The 21,675-nt window shown below is 35.3% G+C and overlaps 1 protein-coding gene and 1 pseudogene across 4 annotated transcripts in view; one reads left to right on the top strand and one right to left on the bottom strand.

Annotated features, from left to right (window-relative positions):
* The window catches only part of HDAC9 (histone deacetylase 9), a 906,822-nt gene that overhangs the window by 784,229 nt on the left and 100,918 nt on the right, over positions 1–21,675 (bottom strand). The window lies entirely within an intron of this gene.
* On the top strand, positions 17,901–17,993 carry LOC115837426 (annotated as a pseudogene).

Raw genomic sequence — 21,675 nt, 5'->3', positions numbered from 1 at the left:
TAAATAACATATTAAATGTAAATAGTCAGTGAATGATACAGCCAGGACTCACACCTGTATCTTTGATGATGCAACAAGAATTCACACCCATATTTTCTGGCTACAGAGACTGAGCTAATATTAACCATAAGATTATGCTGTGTCATCACAGACAGAGTTAATAGTGAATTTTAAAAATGTATTTTATTGTAAGAAAATGTAATAATATTGTATGAGGTAAAGAATAATCATAAATTTGGATGGAAGAAGCATATTAGAACATTCTAGAACTGAATAACAATACAGATTTGTATTAATAAATCTTACAATAATAAAAATGATAATGAAGCTTTTTTCTTCTAATTTAAATCTCCATAGTTGTATTATTCATCATCCTGTTTATCATCATCCTAATCATCAAATTGGGATGAAGTCAGACATGGGTGCTGGACAGAAACATGCAGAAAACATTTAGATAGCTATAAAGACATGGACATTCCAATTTTTATAAGCCTCTCCCCCAAAGAAACACAGTCAGTGAATCACTGAGCAACGTGAACAAATCAATTTTATAGTAACTCAAGAATTCTCTTTATCCTTAATCCCAGGTGACTTTCCCCTTTATTCACTCCACCATGACGGCCATTTGTCCCTCAAACTCCCACTCTCCCCTTCCCTCCAGAACTTCTGACACCCTCTTAAGTCCCCTCCTTACCCTTCCTTCTCGGCTAAATGTCCTCATAGGAGGCTTTTCTCACTCCCTCCACGTTATTTACTCTCACAACACTCTGTATTCACCACAATAATCACAATGGACACGGCACATTTTTGCATTCTCAGAGCTTAGGGAAATGACCAGCACTCAAAAGTGTTTGCTGCATACATAACCACAAAAGTCATTCTATCCAGGCACAGACGTAGAACATGTGGTTTACCTAGTTATCTCCAGATTACAGTTTTCTTCTTGTTTGCCATCAATTAAGTAGACACTAGTGGATGTCTCGATAATTTTGTGATAAGAATCAAATCAAATGGCCATGGAATACCGTACAATAATCATTTTAGAAGGAAGTCATGAGTATACAGACTTCTATAGAAGCAAGTCATTTTCACAGGCAAGGACAAAAGGTCAAATCAATTCAGATATCGTTGACATTGGCCTTCTCTCACTGTACCACAGCATTATCAAGCTCAAAGTTCGCCTACTATGTGCTATATTTAAATCCATGAAATAGCCTCAGGGCCTAAATATTCTAATTTGTGTTTAAGCTCAGATTTGTCATGTTGAAACTATAGGTAAGTGGGCTTCTACGATGAGCAGATCTTCATACAAGCACAAAGGTATGGAAGCACAGCTCAATAAGAGCTTTGTAAAACAACAGGTGAAATGCTACTGATTAGATAGTCACTGATGGGATTCCTGAATCACTAATCCAAAACTGACATTTTCTCCTTTTATTATTAGACATTCTCATTCCACAGCTATAATCACATGCTTCTGAGTTTCCAGGGAACTTTATACATCTTGACTGGTAACTATTTGCATGCATTTTAAGTAACTGTGTTCATATTTACCATCATGACTCCAAAGGAAAGGCCGTCCTGTACAAAAATGTCCCACCCTTGACATCATTGCTACACTCCCCCTACAAATAAATACCTTCTGATGATAAAAACAGATAATAATGAATGGTTGCCAAGTTTCCTCTCCTCCAGACTGTCATGGAAGATTAAGTGTTAAAATGATGAACTTGGCTATAAATAAAAGGGATTATTTCATTACAAATAAATAAAATTTGTCATTTTATAACATGAAAAACTACTTCATGTCCAAATCTAGAAGTGAAAAAAGTGAATTTCTATCTAATATCCTACCTTGAACTGAAAATTACTTAGTCATATTAACTTGGCTTTGGTTCCACATAATATAGCAAGTCCCTAAAAACAAAAACAATACTTCTCTGATTCTGGAAGTCTATGTGTCACAGAGTGCAAAGTAAGAAAAGGAAGTAACTGGTTTTAAAATAGGCTTGGTAAGTGACTCAATCACATTATAATGAACTCTTCTCGACATATCTTTAGTTCTAAAGGTAAAATGCAGGTTATATTTGAAAAATATTAAAAGTTATGGAACAAGCTGATTTACTCTACATTGTCTGAAACAGGAAACCCTCTTAACTGGAACTTATATTCTTCATTAGAAAAGTGTTAAATTTCCAAAGCCGATGATGCTAATAAGCAACTTATTGAATTTTAATTTTTGAAAATTAACAATCTAATTATAAATTCAAAGTTTCCCCCGTAGTCTATAAATATTTTGAGAGCCAGATCTATGTCTTGTCTTATTTAAGGTTGTATCACAGAATACCACAGAATATCTGGATTATACTAGGTGCCCAATAAATGTCCAGTGAACAAGACAACATTTTAAAGAATTCCTACTGTGCTTCACTTTCTTTACTATTTCAGAAAAAAGGTTTACAGAATGTATTGTTTGTAGTTGTCCTTAGCAGTCAAAAAGAGAATTAATGTCAGTGTTAAAAAAAAAAAAAAAGTACCTTCTCTTGGCGGGGTGCGGTGGCTCACGCCTGTAATCCCAACACTTTGGGAGGCCAAGGAGGGCAGATCACGAGGTCAGGAGATCGAGACCATCCTGGCTAACATGGTGAAACCCCGTCTCTACCAAAAATACAAAGAATTAGCCAGGCATGGTGGCGGGAGCCTGTAGTCCCAGCTACTCTGAAGGCTGAGGCAAGAGAATGGCGTGAAACTGGGAGGCAGAGCTTACAGTGAGCTGAGATCACACCACTGCACGCCAGCCTGGGCAACAGACTGAGATTCTGTCTCAAAAAAAAAAAAAAAAAAAGTACCTGCTCTTTTACCTTAAGATGTTCTGCTTTTTTATTAAGCTCCAACCACTCTGATTTCAATAAAGGAAAATTTGATCTGTCTCATCTCAAACTTGTTGAACAATCAACAATTCAATCTGCATCTCAATGATTCAATTCCACAATTTTGCCCAGATAATAGTAGCAGTCTTAGATTTCATAAAAGATCACAGTTTACACCAGAGTAATTAATAATCAAAGAGAAGAGTATCTTAAGTAAAAGTCAGAAGTACTTAGCAAGAGACATGGCTATAGAAAGAACACTGGCTTCAAGCATCAAGATGGGTTTGAGCCAAAATTTAGCACTTACTAGCAATGTGATCTGGGCTCATCTCTCCTTGAGGCTTATTAGCAGTGTCCTATGTTAAACGGGGACCATAAAGTATTTACCTCATGGGTTTATTATGGAAAGTAAGATGTGATAAGATATGAAAAATCTCTTGGCATAGTGACTGTTATATAAGCGGGTGATTAATAAAGTTTTGTTGAATCAAAATGTAAAAGGTCACAAAACCAGAAAAGTCACTAGCCCTTTCCATTAAAATGTCTATGCCTACAATGGTTTATGGAGATTACCGACCAAAAGGCCTACAGGAATTTGGAAATGACATAATAAATAAACAAAATAAAATTTGAAAAAGGTAAAGCTGCTAAGCAAGGTATGTTGACAAATTACTTTTGTTTATTCAATGGATTAAGACTTAACTAAGGGACAATTAAGTTGTATATAATAAAATATTAAATGCAAAAAATGCGTATATGAGTAAGGCAGGAGTCTTTTCCTGACTCAACAACATTTCAAAACTCTTAGACTTATGAGCCACATAATTTATGTGGTATCTTCCAGTCTCTCTTTAGTTTTCATTTTCCTCATGCTAATTTAATTTTCATTATTTAGCTTGCTTTCCTTCTCATTGACAGCTAGATCAAATTTTTCTTTAAATTATTTTCTATACGCTATCTTATCAATGATAACTTTGTTTACAATTTAAAATATATACATGCCGGGTGCAGTGGTTCAGGCCTGTAATCACAACACTTTTGGAGGCAGAGGCAGGTGGATCGCTTGAGTCCAAGAGATGGAGACCAGCCTGGCCAACATGGCAAAACCCAGTCTCTACCAAAAATATAAAAATTAGTCAGGTGTGGTGATGTGAACCTGTAGTCCCAGCTACTAAGGAGTCTGAGGTAGTAGAATCGCTTGAGCCTGGGAGTTAGTTGGAGGCTGCCTGAGCCTTGTTCATGCCGCTATACTCTAGCCTGGATGACAAAGTGAGACCCTGTTTCAAAAAAAAAAAAAAAAAAAAAAAGATACTCTCAGACATTTTGGATACAAATGACTAGGTCCATCCCATAAATTAAAATTGGCTTCAGATTAGGGGAGTCGTTTTGTTTGTTGCAGGTGATGTTAAGGGAGAAGTGGTAGCTAGGATGAGACAGAAAATGTGAAAGGTGGTCATCTGGGGAACTATAAGCATTTGAATTTGTCTCTCAAACAGAAGAACTGAACAGGTTGGTCTGAAATCACCCACAGGTAAGCTAGTTCTTTGAAAGGAAAGTACTACTAAGCATACATATGAGAAATTTATTTTAGAAATTAGAGATCCACATAGCTGTGCCGCTCCTAAGGAACATGAAAGCAATTTGCTTTTTAAAAATAACATAAATAGGCCAAGCACAGTGGCTCACACCTGTAATCCCAGCACTTTCAGAGGCTGAGGCGGGCAGATCACCTGAGATCGGGAGTTCGAGACCAGCCTGACCAACATGGAGAAACCCCATCTCTACCAAAAATACAAAATTAGCCAGGCGTGGTGGCTCATGCCTGTAACCCCAGCTACTCAGGAGGCTGAGACAGGAGAATTGCTTGAACCCGGGAGGCAGAGGTTGTGGTGAGCCGAGATCGCGCCATTGCACTCCAGCCTGGGCAACAAGAGCAAAACTCCCTATCAAAAATAAATGGATAAATAAATAAATCTAATAATAAATAAATAATTATGAAAGAGAGTATGTAAGTGTGTGTGTGTATGCATGCACACGTGTGTGACAAAAGACATGACATCTATATCTATCCTTCTATGCCACAGCACTCTTTTTGTTTTTGCTGCTAGAAAGCTCAAATCAAAAAAAAAAAAGAAAACAACTCCTTGGGCAGATGAGATGAGAGGACAGATTAAGCCCAGGAGTTCAAGGCTGCTGTGACCTCCGATTGTACCACTACACTCCATCCTGGATGATAGAGTGAGAACCTCTTTATTAAAAATAAATAAATAAAAATAATGAATCAAAACAAAATTGCGTGGATCCTAAAATATTTATTTTCTTGTTTCCAGTTAGGACTTTCTACGTATTTATACTTTTCCAGATAATGCACCTTTTCCTCTATGTACATTTTATTATTATTAAGTTGAACATGTTCTTAGAAGATATTTCAAATCAGGGCCAGTCGCAGTGGCTCATGCCTGTAATCCCAGCACACCGGGAGGCTGAGGCAGGCAGACTGCTTTGAGTTCAGGAGTTCGAGACCACCCTGGGCAACATGGCAAAAACTCATCTCAAACAAAAACAAAAACAAACCAAACAAACAAACAAAAACAATTCCCAAGCTACTTGGGAGGCTGGGGATGGAGAATCACTTGAACCTAGGAGTCAGGGGTTGCTGTGAGCCAATATGGCACCATTGCACTCCAGCCTAGGCAACCAAGTGAGAACCTGTCTCAAAAGACAAAAAAAAAAAAAAAAAAAAAAAAGAAAAGATATCTCAAATCATTTTTTGAATGATACAATACATAAATGAAATAAGATAAACATTTGTACTAAATTTATTATCAAGTTGCTGCCACTCCTCTTCCTACACTTAAACTAACTTTAAAGGCTTGGAGCTGGGATTACCAACACAGTTTCAGTGTGTCCTCAAAAAGCATTACGCACCCCTCCAAAAAGTGAATTTTTTAAGGGCCATCCATTTATTTAAGTCAATGGCCCTGTGTATACCCGTATTATATTTTTATGATTCACATAGGAAACAAACTCATTATTCTTTAATTTCCTGCAACCACAAGAATAATCAAGTAATTGAAAGGCTGAATTTCTCTGGGAATATTCACCCTCCCCCACATCCCCACCTTTTCTTCTGTATAATGGGATCCTGGCCAAGGATCCTGTATATACAAAGAATTACACAAAAGAGAAAGTCCAAAGACAATCTTCCATTGGGATTTATTTACGTCACTGAGGCCCTGCTTACTCCTGACCTAATTTGTAAATACAAACATATTTTTCAGTAATATACAGTTTAGAAACTGGAATAATGAAATAAACTTTATTCTATATTTTAATAGTCAGGTTTATACAACTGATATGAGCAGAATTCCAGAAATGATTGCTATTTGAAATGTGTTTAAGTTTTATTTTCCAAAACTCCTTAATGCCTTTAATCCCCTCCTTGTTACCAATTAACAGCTGCAATGATAGAAATTACAATTAACATTCCAAAAATGATCATCAGTCACAGGTTTCCATGACTATAAAACAAAGATTGTTTTCCATAATTCCAATCAGGTTTTCATAAAAATATAGCTTTCATGGCACACACATTTTTCATTGGCCTATCATTCATTTCAAAAGCAACTATTCAAAATTTTAACTAATAAAAGTTACTATTAAAAAAATCTCAATGAAATTTCTACATTGTATCTGTGTGCAGTATTTCTTACCAAATCCCAAAGTTATTACCAATGAATGTTTGAGACCCCACACTCAATAAAGAAAGATAAAAAAGTATGGGCTCCAATTTTCCCTGTGAATGTTAAACCCCAAATATAGGCTTCTTTAAAGAAATAAATCAACTGAATTACTTGCAGACTGTCACAAATAATATCCATAAGATGCATATGTTTAACATGAAATGTTTCTAACCAGTATTTAACATTAAGGAAAACTACAGAATTTAATTAGAAAATTAAAAAGATGAAACAGACAATAACCCTGAGGGAGAAGATTATAGGATTTTTAAAAATCAAATTTTTCTAAGTTATTTTGTAGATATAATAAATTAGCAATTTAGATGATAATCAAACTTTCATTAGAACTAGAAAATATAGGGGAAAAAGGTAAAAATATACTGTCACCTTGGTGCTATCTGTGCTTTGTTCATCTCTCCATTCTGGATTTGTAGCATTACAGTATAATTACATTTTTACAGGTCTATTTTTCCAGCAAGACTTTGATTACCATGAGTGGGGAAACTGTATAATTTTAATTTTCATATTCACACTTTGTAACACAGGAGAAGCTCAATGTTCTTGGAAAAGAAGACCTGAACCTACTACATTTAAAGCATATTATCAAGCATTAATAATTTGAAGAATTAAAAAAATATTTTTATATCTAATTTGAAATAGATCAGTGAATAAAAAAATAAAGCCCAGTAAAATATCTAATTATATGTTAGGATGTAATAATATGATAAAGAGGAAATTTAAAACAACTAGGGAGGAGAAGACAGAAAGCTATGTAATCAATAAGGCTGACATAACTGGCTAGTAATTTGAGGAAAAAAATGGATCAAAATTTATGCCATATACTATCATTATAATACTAATGTCTCTAACTCCCTATGTGTATTTGTGCATATATGTATCTGTGGGTTTATAAACACACACACACACATATAAATCAGTTCACTAAACATTAGCATAAAATAGAATTGAATATTTTTTTGTAAGATGACAACTTTTTAAACCTAGAGTCAATAAAAGAAACAAAATAATATAACTTTTATAACAGTTTGAGCTTTAACACTAAGAAAAGTAATAGTCATGGTAAAATAAAAAAACAACATATTGAAGAAATATGTTTATCAAACACAAGAGATAAAATGTTGATTTATATGTTACATACAGGGGATAAACAATCTGACAGAAAAACAGAAAATCAAGAAGAAATATACCTCAAAAACATGAACATGCACAACAGGAAATTAAATTATTAAGGACACATGAAGAAAAAAAGAACACACACGCATTTTATTTACCAAAGCAATGCAAATTGAAACAACACTGAAGTTCCACTTTATTGAATAAATACAAAAAATTATTTAAAAAAAGCAATATTGATCACTGCTCAGGGTCTCAAAAAGTGAAACTGAAAAACCCATACATTATTGTTAACAATTTATATATTTATATTAGAAAGCAATTTTGCAAAGCACTTCAAAAGCCATTTGTTAAAATCTACATCCTTTGACTCATAAAGATATGCAAAGACTTTAACCTAATAATATCAGGTCAGAAATTTTAAACTGAGTAAATAACTTAAAAAAAAAAGGCAGATTCAAATAGATATTTGTGGTGCCCTAATTTATTAATAGCAAAACTTTATAAATCTGTCTGTAACACCATAGGAATGATTAAGTAAACTACAGATTATCAAACAGCCACTCCTGAAGGAATATCATAACGTCATAAATATAAAGGAAATCTTAAACAGAAAAAATATATATTGTTTTTAAAACTTTCACTGCCACTAAATTTTTTTACCTTTCCCCACTAATGTAGGTCCCTCTTTGTTTCTCTGACCAATAGTAGCCCATTGATATCTAACTAGGAAAAGCAAGATGGTTACAATCAGCTTTTGTTTGTTTACATTCACCATGTGGACACACGCTTCAGTATGCATGAGCTTTCAAAACATTGAAAGCTCATACATAGGTTTGGAGAAAAGGTAGGCTACCCCCTGTATCTCTACATTACCTCCAAAATACAGTGCTCCTTCTACTTTTACTTTCATTAAGTGTAACCAAAAGGAGAAAATTTGTTCTGCCACAATCACAGGTGTTCACACAACTCTACCAGATCAGCCTCTGTGTTGAGACACAACTGGTGTGTCAGAAACAAACTAGGAAGTCGTGTGTGGGAGGAAAGAAAATTAAAAGTTGTTAAACATATTTCTTTAGGCATTCAACATAATCTGTTGTTCTAATTATTTTCCTGGCATTTATGCAGCTGAATTAATTATTACATAAACTAAAGTAAAACTTTAGGTTCCCCCAAAACTTTTCCTTCATTATTCCTTTCATGATGAAATTTGCCTACCCACATATACCACATACATATAAATGCATTATATGATGAAATTTTCTACTTGGAATAGTATGCCTCTGAGTCTTATATTATCCTACATTTCTCCAAAATACCAAACCATTTTATGCTTCTTAAGATCTGTCAATAACTGGAAGACTACTTCCTCAATACTTCCCTTCTAATTGGAGCAACTGTGAAAACCGCACAAAATAATTTAAAAATCAAAATGCCAAAATCAGTGCCAATAATGAAGACAATATACACAGTTTGGCTGTGGAAACAAAGTGCCTGAAATCTTCATATTTCACGTGGACTATCAAAGAAGTCAGGTTATTTATTAATATTAAATTACACAAAATTTAGACTCACAATCTTTTAATGCATGGTTCACCTTTTAAAATATCAGCCAGGAACACCTCAGAAAACATCTTTTTAGTCTGTTTTTCCTAAATAATAGTGTACTGAGGGAAACACTTGAAAATACAGAGGAACCTTGATCTATTCACCCAATTAGGCACGTGAGGACTGTTTAATGGCTCACATTTATAAAACATATATAATGTTCAGACACTCGTTTAAACTGCTTTACATGTATCCATCCATTTAATCCTCACAAGAACTTTCAAGGTAGATATCTTAATTAGTATGCCCACTGTGCAGATGAGCAAACTGAAACAAAGGAATGAAGAGCTGAGTTTCAATCCAGGCAAATGGCTCCTGAGCCCATGGCAACCACTTGAGCATCATTCCAGGTGTACTGTGACAACTTCTATGCTATTTCCTGTATGCCCTCTCTCAGGTTCCACTATAACAGATACTTGACATGCCCACGAAGCAAAAACATTATGGTGATTCAAGAGAAGTCTGTTAAGCCGCTCACACAAAAAGAATTCATCTTAATAATCATGATTTCGGCTCCAAGTATGCTACTGGAACACCTTAAATCTTAACATCTTAAATCGTAATACATAAACTCTTAAATCTACTAGTCTGCAATTTTGTATCTTTTTTATCTAAATGGCCTTCAACCTACTAAAAGGAAGTGAAACCTGCAAGCATAAAAACAGTGAAGGAGAAAGTATGAGTATCAAGAATATTAGAATTGTAAATTACTTTTCATTTACCTCTGAATTAAGTACAAGTGTCTGTGCAACATGCACCACAAGGCAAGAAATCTGAAGGAAAAAAAATCCCTTAATATGAAGAAAACTTAACTATTATCTGGGCTCTCATAAGTAAGTATCTTGAAAGCTAATGTAGAAGATTTTAAAAAAGAGATAAACAGTGGAAAAATATCTGGAACAAAATGAAATAGTGAAACCTACAGAAACCTACCTACATGAGTCAACTAAAATTTCCAAGAGAGTTCTGTGATCTGAAATTTTACTTAATTCAAAATCACAGGAAAATGAAAGTAAAACAAGATCATGTGAATCCACCTATAGAGGGCTGAGAATATATTTATCAAAATACAATGGTGGGTGCTGGCAGAGGTCTAGAGCTTAAACAAAGATGTAAACTGAGAGGTAAAAGTCTTTCCCAACTTTCTCTTCTTAAAAATGTGAGAACAATAGCCTGGTCAGGAGAGAACAGGAAAAATTATTCATCTTCCATTACTGGAAAGTACTCTGAGCACATTCCCATGGTGCCATCTCTCATTACCAGCTACTTAATTCTTCATTTATTTTTCTCTATTGTAAATAATCAGTTGCCTAGGCTGATTTTGCTACCTTTGCTTTTTCAACTGTACTCAGGAGAATAATGGGAAAATAACTCATCTTACAAGGAAAAGAAATATAATAATATTGGTTTCAGAATACCAGTGTGAAACAGGAATGCTAAAGCAAGGAAAAGAGAAAGACACTCACCAGAAGGTGAGCCATTGAAGGACACTGCTTTCCATGAGTGGGTATGGACTGCTCTACTTGGCCAGACTTGAGAAAGAGGCCCTTCCCTTGGCAGGAGGCCCTTGGCTCCTGGAGTCTCTCAGAGGTGCTGCTCAGCTAGTCCTCCCTGAGGGTGGGCCCTGCAGATGAGGGCTGGACCAGTTGCTGCAGGTGCAGTTGCACGCTTCTCTATGACTGAGTGGCTAAGCTCAATAGGGGACTGTTAAAGGCATAAGAAGCTGGCTTCCACCTTGGGTCCACTATGTGTTCTAAAATTTAACACTGTTTATAATAAAGCTATTATTTTGATCTCTGTCTTGTTCCTATATTTATTTCTTAGTGACTCAGAACACAAAGAGAATGGTATCATAAATAACACCCTACAATCCTAACAAATGTAAAACTAATTTGTTGGCTGGTTTCCCAAATTAATATAATGTGTGGGGAGCTACATTTAAAAAGCTGTAAGGAAAAAAGGAAAGCTACCCAGAGGTACAAAATCTGAGACTGGGAATGGGGAGTGGATCTTTCAGCAGCCGCATAGACTTGCAGAGACCCGTTCTGTTGCGAGGCGGACGAGAGTTCCATCCTAACAGTGCCGTAGCTTCCTGTGAGAACTAAGGAACTGGGCCTGGCTCCCCTTATGTGTAAAACGAGGAGGCTGTACCAAACCATTTCTAGGGCACCTACAGGCTCCAGCATTCTATGATGGTATAACTAAAATTAACTAGCTTTGGCAGCACCTTCAAAGTGAAAAATGAAAACGCACATCAGTCCCACATCACAAGACTAAAGTCAGCCAAGAGCCAGAGCCATCTCCCTTTAAGAAAGAAGAAAAAGCTGTTGATCTGCAATAGGTTTAGAAACTGCTGAGGGAGGGAAAACTATAATAAGGAATTAAAATAGGACATTGACCTCTGTGAAAGAGACCTCTGAGAAAAATAAGTGCTGGGCTAAAGGAAAAGTAGCTTCTCTTTGTATTATTTTTCAGATAGATATGTCCTTAGAAATATCATTCATAATATTGAACCCCCAACTGCTCGATGGTGTTAGTCTACTACCAAACTCCAATGAAGTCCCATATTAGCTTGCGGATGAATTACGGCTTTTAGGGTTTATCTGGAATCCAATGTGATACTATAGATTGGTCAGGCCAAACTCCACAGAAAATGCCAAGAAACATTTGAGCCAGGCCAAAAAGTACTGAAACATTCCACTGACACAGAACCCACAAGTCAACATGAAGCTTTCACTGGAAGATACAGCCTTTGAGTGAAGTTTTCCAGGGATCCAGCCAAAACTCATAGAATATTGAAAAAACCTCTCAAATCTAAAATGGCTCCAAATGGAGGTTTATATAAGAGGGGAATTATGCATGGAAATTTATCATTCACAATCAGTGGATTCAACTACTGATTCAATTACATCAGAGGATTTTAATTCTTCCTGGAAATTCATTACAAATTACAGGTAACTGCAGTCTGAACAGACCTGTGTATTTTTAAACAAGTCAATTGTTTCAATGAGATAAGTACATTATTTCCAGCAGACAGATAATTGTTTTCTTGTTCAATTGCATTACATTTGTGTATCCAGGTATAAAATGTTACAAATGGAAAATTACTAAGAAGCAAAGCAGTCATTAGTGTGACTTATAAATGGAACAAAGTTGTCACAAAAGTTTTACTCTTGCTTTTTTATGTTTCTGAATACATACATCTTACTTTTTTTTTCTCTCTCTCTGTTTTTTGTTTTAGCGACAGGGTCTCACTCTGTCGCCCAAGCTGGAGGGCAGTGGTGTGATCATAGCTCACTGCAGCCTCAAATTCCTGGGCTCAGGCAATCCTCGCTCCCATCTCAGCCTCCTGCGTGGTAGGACTACAAATGTACAACACTAAGCACAATCTTTTTTTTTTTTTTTCCGTAGACACATGACCTTACTATGTTGTCCAGGTTGGTCTTGAAACCATGACCTCAAGCAGCCCTCCTGCCTCAGCCTCCCAGGGTGTTGGGACTTCAGCATGCCACCACATCCAATTAATTTTTTTATATCTTGTAAAGACAGGTCGCACTATGTTGCCCAGGCTGGTCTCAAACTCCTGGCCTCAAGCAATCCTTCTGCCTTGGCCCACCAAAGCACTAGGATTACAGGCATGAGCCACTACACCCACCCTATTTTAATCTCTTATCTATCAGACTGCAGAGCAAACAATAACAGCAGATCCTTGGGTTTATATAACGAGACATTACATTATACAAATGGAACTAAGAGGTCAGCTGATCAACATGAATGGCTAAATGCCTTCTATATAAATATAAACAAAAATAAAATGAATCCAAGGATAAATTATTAAACTTCACAAGAGATCCAGAAATTGGGATCTGTGGAAAATAAAAATAAATAATTTGAAATTATATCTATTGTAAATCAACAATATTTCTAGCATTACTTTGTAGATAGAAGAATTGTATCTGAAAAGTCTATGTGTGATTTTTGCTGTGACACTATTCCCCAAGAAAACTCTTAACGGTTAGTGGTCCTCAGTAAAGAAGCTCTAAAGCAAATTAAAACAAACAAACAAACAAACAAAACCTTAATGACAAAAAGCAAAATCAGCACTTTGGTAGTTCAAGGCAGAAGATTGTTTCCCGATGGAAATTTTACATTGTAGGTGATAAATGACAAAGAATGGTCATGGAGAGTACCCCTGCATACCAGAAAGTGAGAAGACAATTATAATGTTAATTAATATCTAAAACAACGCATGATCCTGGGGGCATAATAAGTTCTATTTGATAAAAAAAAATGTTGGTTGTTAGTGCTAGTAGTTTAATGCCTTTGAATTAAAGTTTATGACATCTATTCCTGTTTGACAGTTTCTATGTCAAATACATGATATCAACATACATGCACTTTTTAAAATAGAGTTCATATTTTCTCCAAACTATTTTTGGAAATTCATGATATTTCAAATTGTACAATTAGGAAAAAAAGTTAACCATCTATAATTTAACCATCACATATTGATCAAATACCCCAAACTGACATTGGATATAACCTAGAATAATGTGCTATTCAAAACAGAAAGTATTCTTGCATAAATTAAAAATGGATATTGTGAGATTGTATGATGTTAACATATCTAGAAACATATGAGGAGATGCAAGAGAATTTTGAATGAAGTATGGTAAACACAAGACCATTTGAGCCACTGATTCTTCCCTTTGTTTTAAATTACATAATCAACTCTACAAGAAGATTTTAGAGTTGGAAGATTTGTAATAGAATAAAATTTCCATAAGAACCAAAATTTCTTTATGGTGTTGATATTAAAAGAAAAATGCTGCTTATATATTTTTTTCTTTTTTACAGTTACATTAATTTAATGCTATATAAAGTGGGGTTAGGTCCTGTATTAAGAGATTTTCTTTAAAAATCACACCTTTAATATTTTGCGAAGAAAATTTTTAGCCCAAAGCTGCTTCCAGACAAGATTATATGTGTTTTGATTTATTTAATCTATTACAATATTTTGATTGATATTAAATAAATAAAACATCCAAAAAAGGGGTATAAAAGATGATTTGCTGTAATGTTTATTTTCTGAAGTTACTCAAGGCCATTTTTGCAGCTTAGAACAATTTTCAGCCTATAGATATTTTTCTCCATAACTTTTGAGTTGTAAGGAATCCTAGAAATTCTTAATCCAATTTCATTTTTTGAAAAAGGAGTCAAAATCCTAGGAATTAAAAAGTCAAACCCCAGTCTCTATATCTAAGTGCAAAGTCAAGATTACAGCAAATAAATCCTAATTCCTGGTTCAGTTTTCCTTTAAAAGGCTTTGTCTCAAGTGGAAAATGAAGAAAAAACAATGTCTAGAAATCTCAAATATCTGAAGTACAACACTTAAAGCTAGGGAAAAAGGACTGAGTAAATTGTTGGCCTCATGGATCTTAAATTCTGGTGCAAGAGGCTGACAAACCAATATCAAGAGAGCTCTGCCACCAATATTTTTATATTTTATACACTGGATCATCTTTCTCCTCTAGCCCCATAATTCCCACCTGAAGAACCTCAGTCAAATCCTTGCCTATGCTTGTCTCTCTCATTCCCCTGTGAACTCTGTTCTGTCATATAACTTCTTTTGCCCTACTTGTAGATGATTCCCAGATGCAACATCCATCCTCACCCACACAAGCTACCTACCTCACTACAGCTGCTTACAGTAATTTAACTTGAATCTCCAATATCACTTCAGGGTCAACAAAACCAAAACCAAATATATTTTCCATCAAAATTGACTGCCCTTTTCAATTTCTCCATTCCTATTCCTAATTGTTAATTCCTTTCTCACCTCCTGTGGCTCCCATATCTAGTTAGTCTCCATATACTTCGTGTATTAGTCAGGGTTCTCCACAGAGAAAGAGAGAAAGAAAGGGAGACTGATTATAAGGAATTGGCTCACATGATTAAGGGGTTTGGCAAGTCCAAAAGCTGCAGAGCTGATTTCCCAGTTTTGAGTCAGAAGCCAGAAGGCTACTGCAGAACCAGTCAGGGTCAATGTCCCAGTTTAAAGACTGTCAGGCAAGAGAATTCTCTCTTACATAAGGGAGGTCAGCCTTTTGCTCTATTCAGGCCTTCAACCAATTGCATGAGGCCCATCCCCATTACAGGGGGCAATCTGCTCTACTCAGTCTACTGATTTAAATGTTAATCTCGTCTAAAATCACCCTCACAGGATCACCCTAAGTAGTGTTTGACCAAGTATCTGGGCAACCTGTAGCCCAGTCCAGTTGACACAAGAAATTAACTATCACACTATGGTTTTACTTTTCAAAAGTTTCACACCCTTTTCTCCAGTCTCATTATTGTCTTCTCGGTTCAAGTCCTTATGATGTAAAACAACTCAGCCCCACACCCCTATACCCTTTAGTTCAGGCATCACTGGGTACGCTGTGGACACATTTATTTTCAGAAATGTTTTTTATCTTAACATCCCTGTTCTACTCCTTAACTTATAATGACACCTTACTCTCAATAGATCCAATTCTTTTTCTTATTATATATTGCTTTATATAATCCAGCACCATTTGGCCTACTGACCTTTTCCTGCCATCATCTCATAATTCAGAACTTCCATTATAATTTGCCAATAGCTTAAATATCTTGTTCAGCCACCAATGCCAATTCGCTCCTCAACATACTCCCTTCTCTGAAAGCACTGTACATTCTTCTTTGCCTGTTCCATCCCAAGCTCATCCATTTGCCCAGGTTTGTCTGAAGCTTTACCTCCTTTTTGAAATTTCTCCATTCTCCAAACCATATATATCATTTAATTTCCTAATCCCCGTGTGCACATAAACAAAATCACTGTTCCTCTACACTATTCTGTCTTGCACTCTAATTTATTAAGATTGTACATCCCTCTTTCTCGTGTCTCCAATCTTACCGCACTGCCTCCAAATGTACACCTTCTATTTATCTTGGGCTGAAAAGCTTTGAATCTGTATGTGCCAGGCACTGTGCAAGGCAATGGATATATAAAGAGGTATTACTCTCAAGAAATGCGCAGTCTTACGTAAGAGATGGATAAATATTCAAGTAATTATGGAGGAATGTAATGCGTGCTAAAAGAGTGGTAGACACAAAGCTTTAAAAGAATATAGAGAATATAATAGAAGGAGAAAATAGGTTATCCTAGTACAATGATGTGGTAGAGGATAAATTAACAGGAGGAAGACAGAAAAAGGCATTTCAAGTATTGAGAATAACCAATGCAAAGGAACAGGGATGATGATGAACATAATATATGTGTTCACGTTATGATGAAACATTTACACATGATGGCAAACATATTGAGTATAAAGAATGAGAGCCCATATACAATATGGCTGCAAAAAAGAGGATTAAATTCATCAAAAAATGACAGGTGCAGAACCCCAGAAGCAAAAATGTCTGTAACAGTGAAAATGCTAAGTCCATGACTTGAGTAGGGCTGAGGAGAAGCAGGCCCGGCTGGAGCACGGAGCCAAACCACTCCTGACCAAGGACAGTGGAACCCCCTAGAGTATAGGTGAAATTGTGTTTGTCCCTTATCACTGATCCTAAAGAACAAAAGATTTTTCAGAAATCTTATGGCAACAAACCTCAACTTATCTGGCAGCAAAAACTGACGTACACAGATGTGAGGCTATTTCATGTTTTTATTTATCTCATTTAAAATTAAGATCTATGAATTTAACTGCAGAAATATTATTTTTTGATTATAGGGAACCATCCCAGACCCCATTAAAGGTGATAGGTAATATGGGCATATATGGTACTTTTGAAAACCTAATACATTTTTTAAATCATACTACCTTTTTAAAATCTGATAAATTCTTGATTCCAAAATGTACCTCAACTAGGGTTTTAGATAAAAAATATGGGAACCTTAGGTTTTGAAGTTCCACAGAATCTGTCAGATACACAAAGAGGTCTATTGTCCAAAAAAGGTTTCAGAGTCCATGTGCGATCCATTTAGAATTGTTGTTTCAGATAGAGAATAAGTTTTCAGTGCCCCATACTTCCTATTATTGACAGCGTTTGTGACCAGTGGCAGAGTTTATTTAAATAATATTAGTTAAAAACAAAAATTGGCAATCATGAACTCTTAAATCAACCTTTCCTCCTTATAATGCCAAGAACACCACACACACACACACACACACACACACACACACACACACAAACTATAAAGCAACATTCTCTTTGCCTCCTATAACCTTAATAGATAATTTCCTGGAATTGTCTACTCAAATAGAAAATTAATTTCCATGCACAGCTGGAAATACCACATTGGCAAGCAAGGAAAACATCAAACACCAGTAGATTAAATAACAAGTGGAAGAACTATAAAGACTAAACAAAACAGAATTTGCTCAATAAGATGGTCACATGAGAACAGCTGTTTGCCTGTTTATTTAATGTATGAATACATCTTTAAAATGAAGTTGCAATCATCATGGCAGCACCGGATCCAGAGAAATAATTAGGGGATTAGATGATTCAAGAAGTGTTACTAGTGTTGTGGGAAAAAAGAGAAGGTTAGCATCTCTCTTGTTAAGAATGGAAGAGGCCCTCAGGCCTATTCTTATAGCACCCACCACGGTTTTTTTCAGTTTGGGATAGTGGGAAATTTCTGGAGAGGGGACAGTTGTGAGGGTGGCAAATGGTGTGAATGTACTTAATGCCACTAAAGTGCACACTCAGAATATGTTAAAATGGTAAAATTTAACCACAATGAAAATGATTAATTTCAATAGGATAGAAAAAAGGTCTGATAAATCAGTAACAAAACAGAACAGTCTAAAAGAAAAATAACCAAAGGACACAAACAGAAATTCCAAACATGGAAGAAAATCCTACAGAGATATGTAAAAAAGCTCAAAACTACTAATAATCAAGAATGCAAGTAGAAATGACTACAAAATATCATGTTTAATCGTTATAATTAGCAAAGATTTAAAAGATTGACAGTTAATAAAGAAGCAGTTTTTCTAGACCCACTAATGAGATTAGGCTGTACTGATACATCTCCTTTCTTTGGCTTAGACCTACCTCATGGGTGTCCCTTTCCACAGTGACAGCCATCAAGAAAAATCAGGCTCATGGTGCCATTTGGGACTATTCCCTGATGCTGTAACTGCTTCAAGCAATAAGTTACATAGCCGATAACTCAATTAAGAAGCAAAGTAAAAACAGAATAATATGCTTTGCACAAACACTTTAAAAACAAAAAAGAGATAAAACAGAACACCACCTTCAGGAATTGCCAGGCATAAAGGCAAACAAGAAGCATAACAAGGTGGGAAAGACAAAACCTCACATGGCAAGTTGGCCCCCTTGGCCCTGATGCCTCGATTCTCAGGTAGTCTGACTACCTGAGAATCAGCTCGTAGAGCAGAACTGACACTATATAAATAGCAACAAGGAGAAAGCTCAATATAAATCAATGTGTTATGAAAGCAAATATAGAGAAAAATATTATAGGTGAGCTTTATATTGCAGGACTTCCTAATGAGTGAAAGGTGGAGTTCAAGATATTAGGAACATTTCTAGATAAGGCATAACAGATTTCCAAGTAGCATATTGCGTTATAAAGCATGGTGCTACACCTCTTTCACCTTTGATAAACAAAACCTCCTTTTACTTCAGTAAATCTCCCTGTACACCACAAGCAAAGGGAGAGAATAATTTAATTGTATGACTAATTAATTTATCATAAAGAAGGAAGTAAGTGGCTAGCTTTTAAAATACCTGATACTAAGTAGGAGCTCAATAAATATTTGTTGAACTGAACTGAAACAAATGGTAGAAGCTACTGATGATTGGTAGTATCTATTGATGAAATGTATTAGATTATTGTTCCACCTTTTCATCTGACTTTACCTAAGATAACGGATCTTATCTCTACAGAGAGCTACAAATATTCTGTTCTTTTCCCCTTGGTATTACAAGCACCAACTACCCCTCCAACATGGTGCTCAGAGACTCAGCAAAGATTATCTCCCCAGAATCAGCATATTTGATCCAATTTCTGGTCACAAAAATATAGCCAATTTTTGAGCAAGGGTGAAAAATTGTAAAAGATGCATAGGTAATTAAACAGATTCTAACAAAAGACCCCTGATGATAGATAAGCTGCCTCAAGGAGACTCACTCAAATAAAATGAGAATCAGCCTCTTTCAATTTCCTCATCTGTAAAATGGGAGGAAAAAGTCAATCAGTGGCTTTTAAGCTTTTTCAACAGCTACTCATACTGAGAAATACATTTCATATTAAATACAATGCACATATATATAGAAACATGCTTATCTATACAAAACTCATGCAGTCTCATAAATTAATACTAAATCTTACAATGTGTGTACACTCTGGCATGTTGTATTTTAGCCTATTCTATTCCATTGTTGAATTGCAACCTACTAAATTGATTTCATGGGCACTGGACTACATGATTTCTTGGCAGTTCATTAAAAGAAAAATCGTGATTTTACTTAGAAACATTCTAAAAACACCTACCATCCCCAAATACTATTTCCTTAATGACATTTCCAAAAGCAAATTCCTGAGTGAAATGATATAACCCCTACAACATCTTTACCTTCCCTTCTCCTCACAGTAAATACCCATGATCCTTTCCACTCCACTGCTTTGCCAGTGATTTTCCCAGGGTGCATGACTACTACCAAATCTGGCAACATAAGTGAGTACAAGAGGTTTTGCAATAAAAGTTGAACATCTACCCGAGGAACTCCCTTTTATCCATAACAAAGTGCATCTGAATATTTACAAATGCAATAGCTATGCAAAAGTCAGAATTATGCAGCAGCAGCAGCAAGTCACACCAATCTTAATTTTAATTAAATGAAAGACACTTCTAAGAAGTTGCATTCTTCCTGCCAAATATATAGGATTTGCTTCCTGAAAAAAAAAAAATTAACTTTCTAGAATAGCATTTACTGTCACTTGTAGATTTTCCTAAACCACCACCTTCTACTGTGCACCCCCCCCGGGTTCATCCTACCTCATTTCCAGGAATGGACAGGAAACCTTGGTGAAAAATGAGTTGACTTTTGCGTCAAGCAATACTGTACAATCACAATTAAGGGTTTTTTCCTAGCACATAGCTGGGGAAAGACCTTGTTTATGTCTTCTTGTCTTCTCATCATAGCTTTAAAAGCACCTATAACGTCTCCTCAAGGGTAGCAGTACAATCTTGACATAGAATCTAACAGTATTTGTGCTTGTCAATGATTTCAAAATGTTTTACTCTAAATCTTTTCTCAGTTTTCCAAGTTTACAGGGCAAGGAAAAAATTAATGGATTTGGATATTTTAATCATTATAGTTTATAAAATGTAAAGCTGCAAATTTATAAGTTTTCAAAACATTTTAATTCATAAGTATCAATGAAATACAAATGTTAAAAAATTAAATTCATTGTCATCTTGTAATCAAAGAATTCTGTGTAGTTTACAAACTTGGCAAGCCACATTTTTATTTTTAATTTCTGAACTACTAATTCTGGAGGAAAAACAAACACCATTAACTTCCCCTTCAGTCACTAGCTGTCTGTGCCATGTGTGTTTATCGTTTCCTGCCACAAGGAAATACATTTGAAACAAAGAATGATATTCAAAGAGAGTTCTCTGGGTTTGTCTAAAATCATTCTCTCAGGAATCGAAAAACAGTGTAAAGAAACATGATTAAATTATGATACAGAGTGATAAGACTATGGAGAAAACCTTCACGTTTTTGTCTTATTACATTATTTCATTCAGTGCTTACCAGGTCTGCAAAGATTATTTAATGAATAAACTGAGCGTAGTCAAGTTAAGTAACTTTTCTTCACCCACACAGCTAATAAATGGCAATATATCTTCCCTTATGATTTTCTTAATATTTTTTGTATAGCTTACTTTATTGTAAGAATACAGTATATAATACATACAACATAAAATAATGTGTTAATCAATGGTTTATGTTATCAGTAAGGCTTCCAGTCAACAGTAGGGTATTAATGGTTAAGTTCTCAGGGAGTCAAAAAGTTATACATGAATTTTCCACTGGGGGTGGTGATGGCATCCTTAACCCCTGCTTTGTTCAAAAGTCAACTATAGTTTGATGCCTGTGATTCTAAAAAATTATCACTTAATAGTATTCAAGTATTTATTGGTGATAGGAAAGTAGACTTTTGACAGTGGGTGAAATCCATGAGATAAATAATATTCTGCATGTTTTACAAAGGTAAGAGTTTACAAAGGTAAAACATGCATAATATTTAAATATTTAAA

The sequence above is a fragment of the Nomascus leucogenys genome, chromosome 11 (genome assembly GCF_006542625.1).
Source record: "Nomascus leucogenys isolate Asia chromosome 11, Asia_NLE_v1, whole genome shotgun sequence".
In the NCBI taxonomy this organism is placed as follows: domain Eukaryota; kingdom Metazoa; phylum Chordata; class Mammalia; order Primates; family Hylobatidae; genus Nomascus; species Nomascus leucogenys.
The sequence above is the reverse complement of the archived record's forward strand: the minus strand, read 5'-3'. Positions and strand labels throughout refer to the sequence as shown.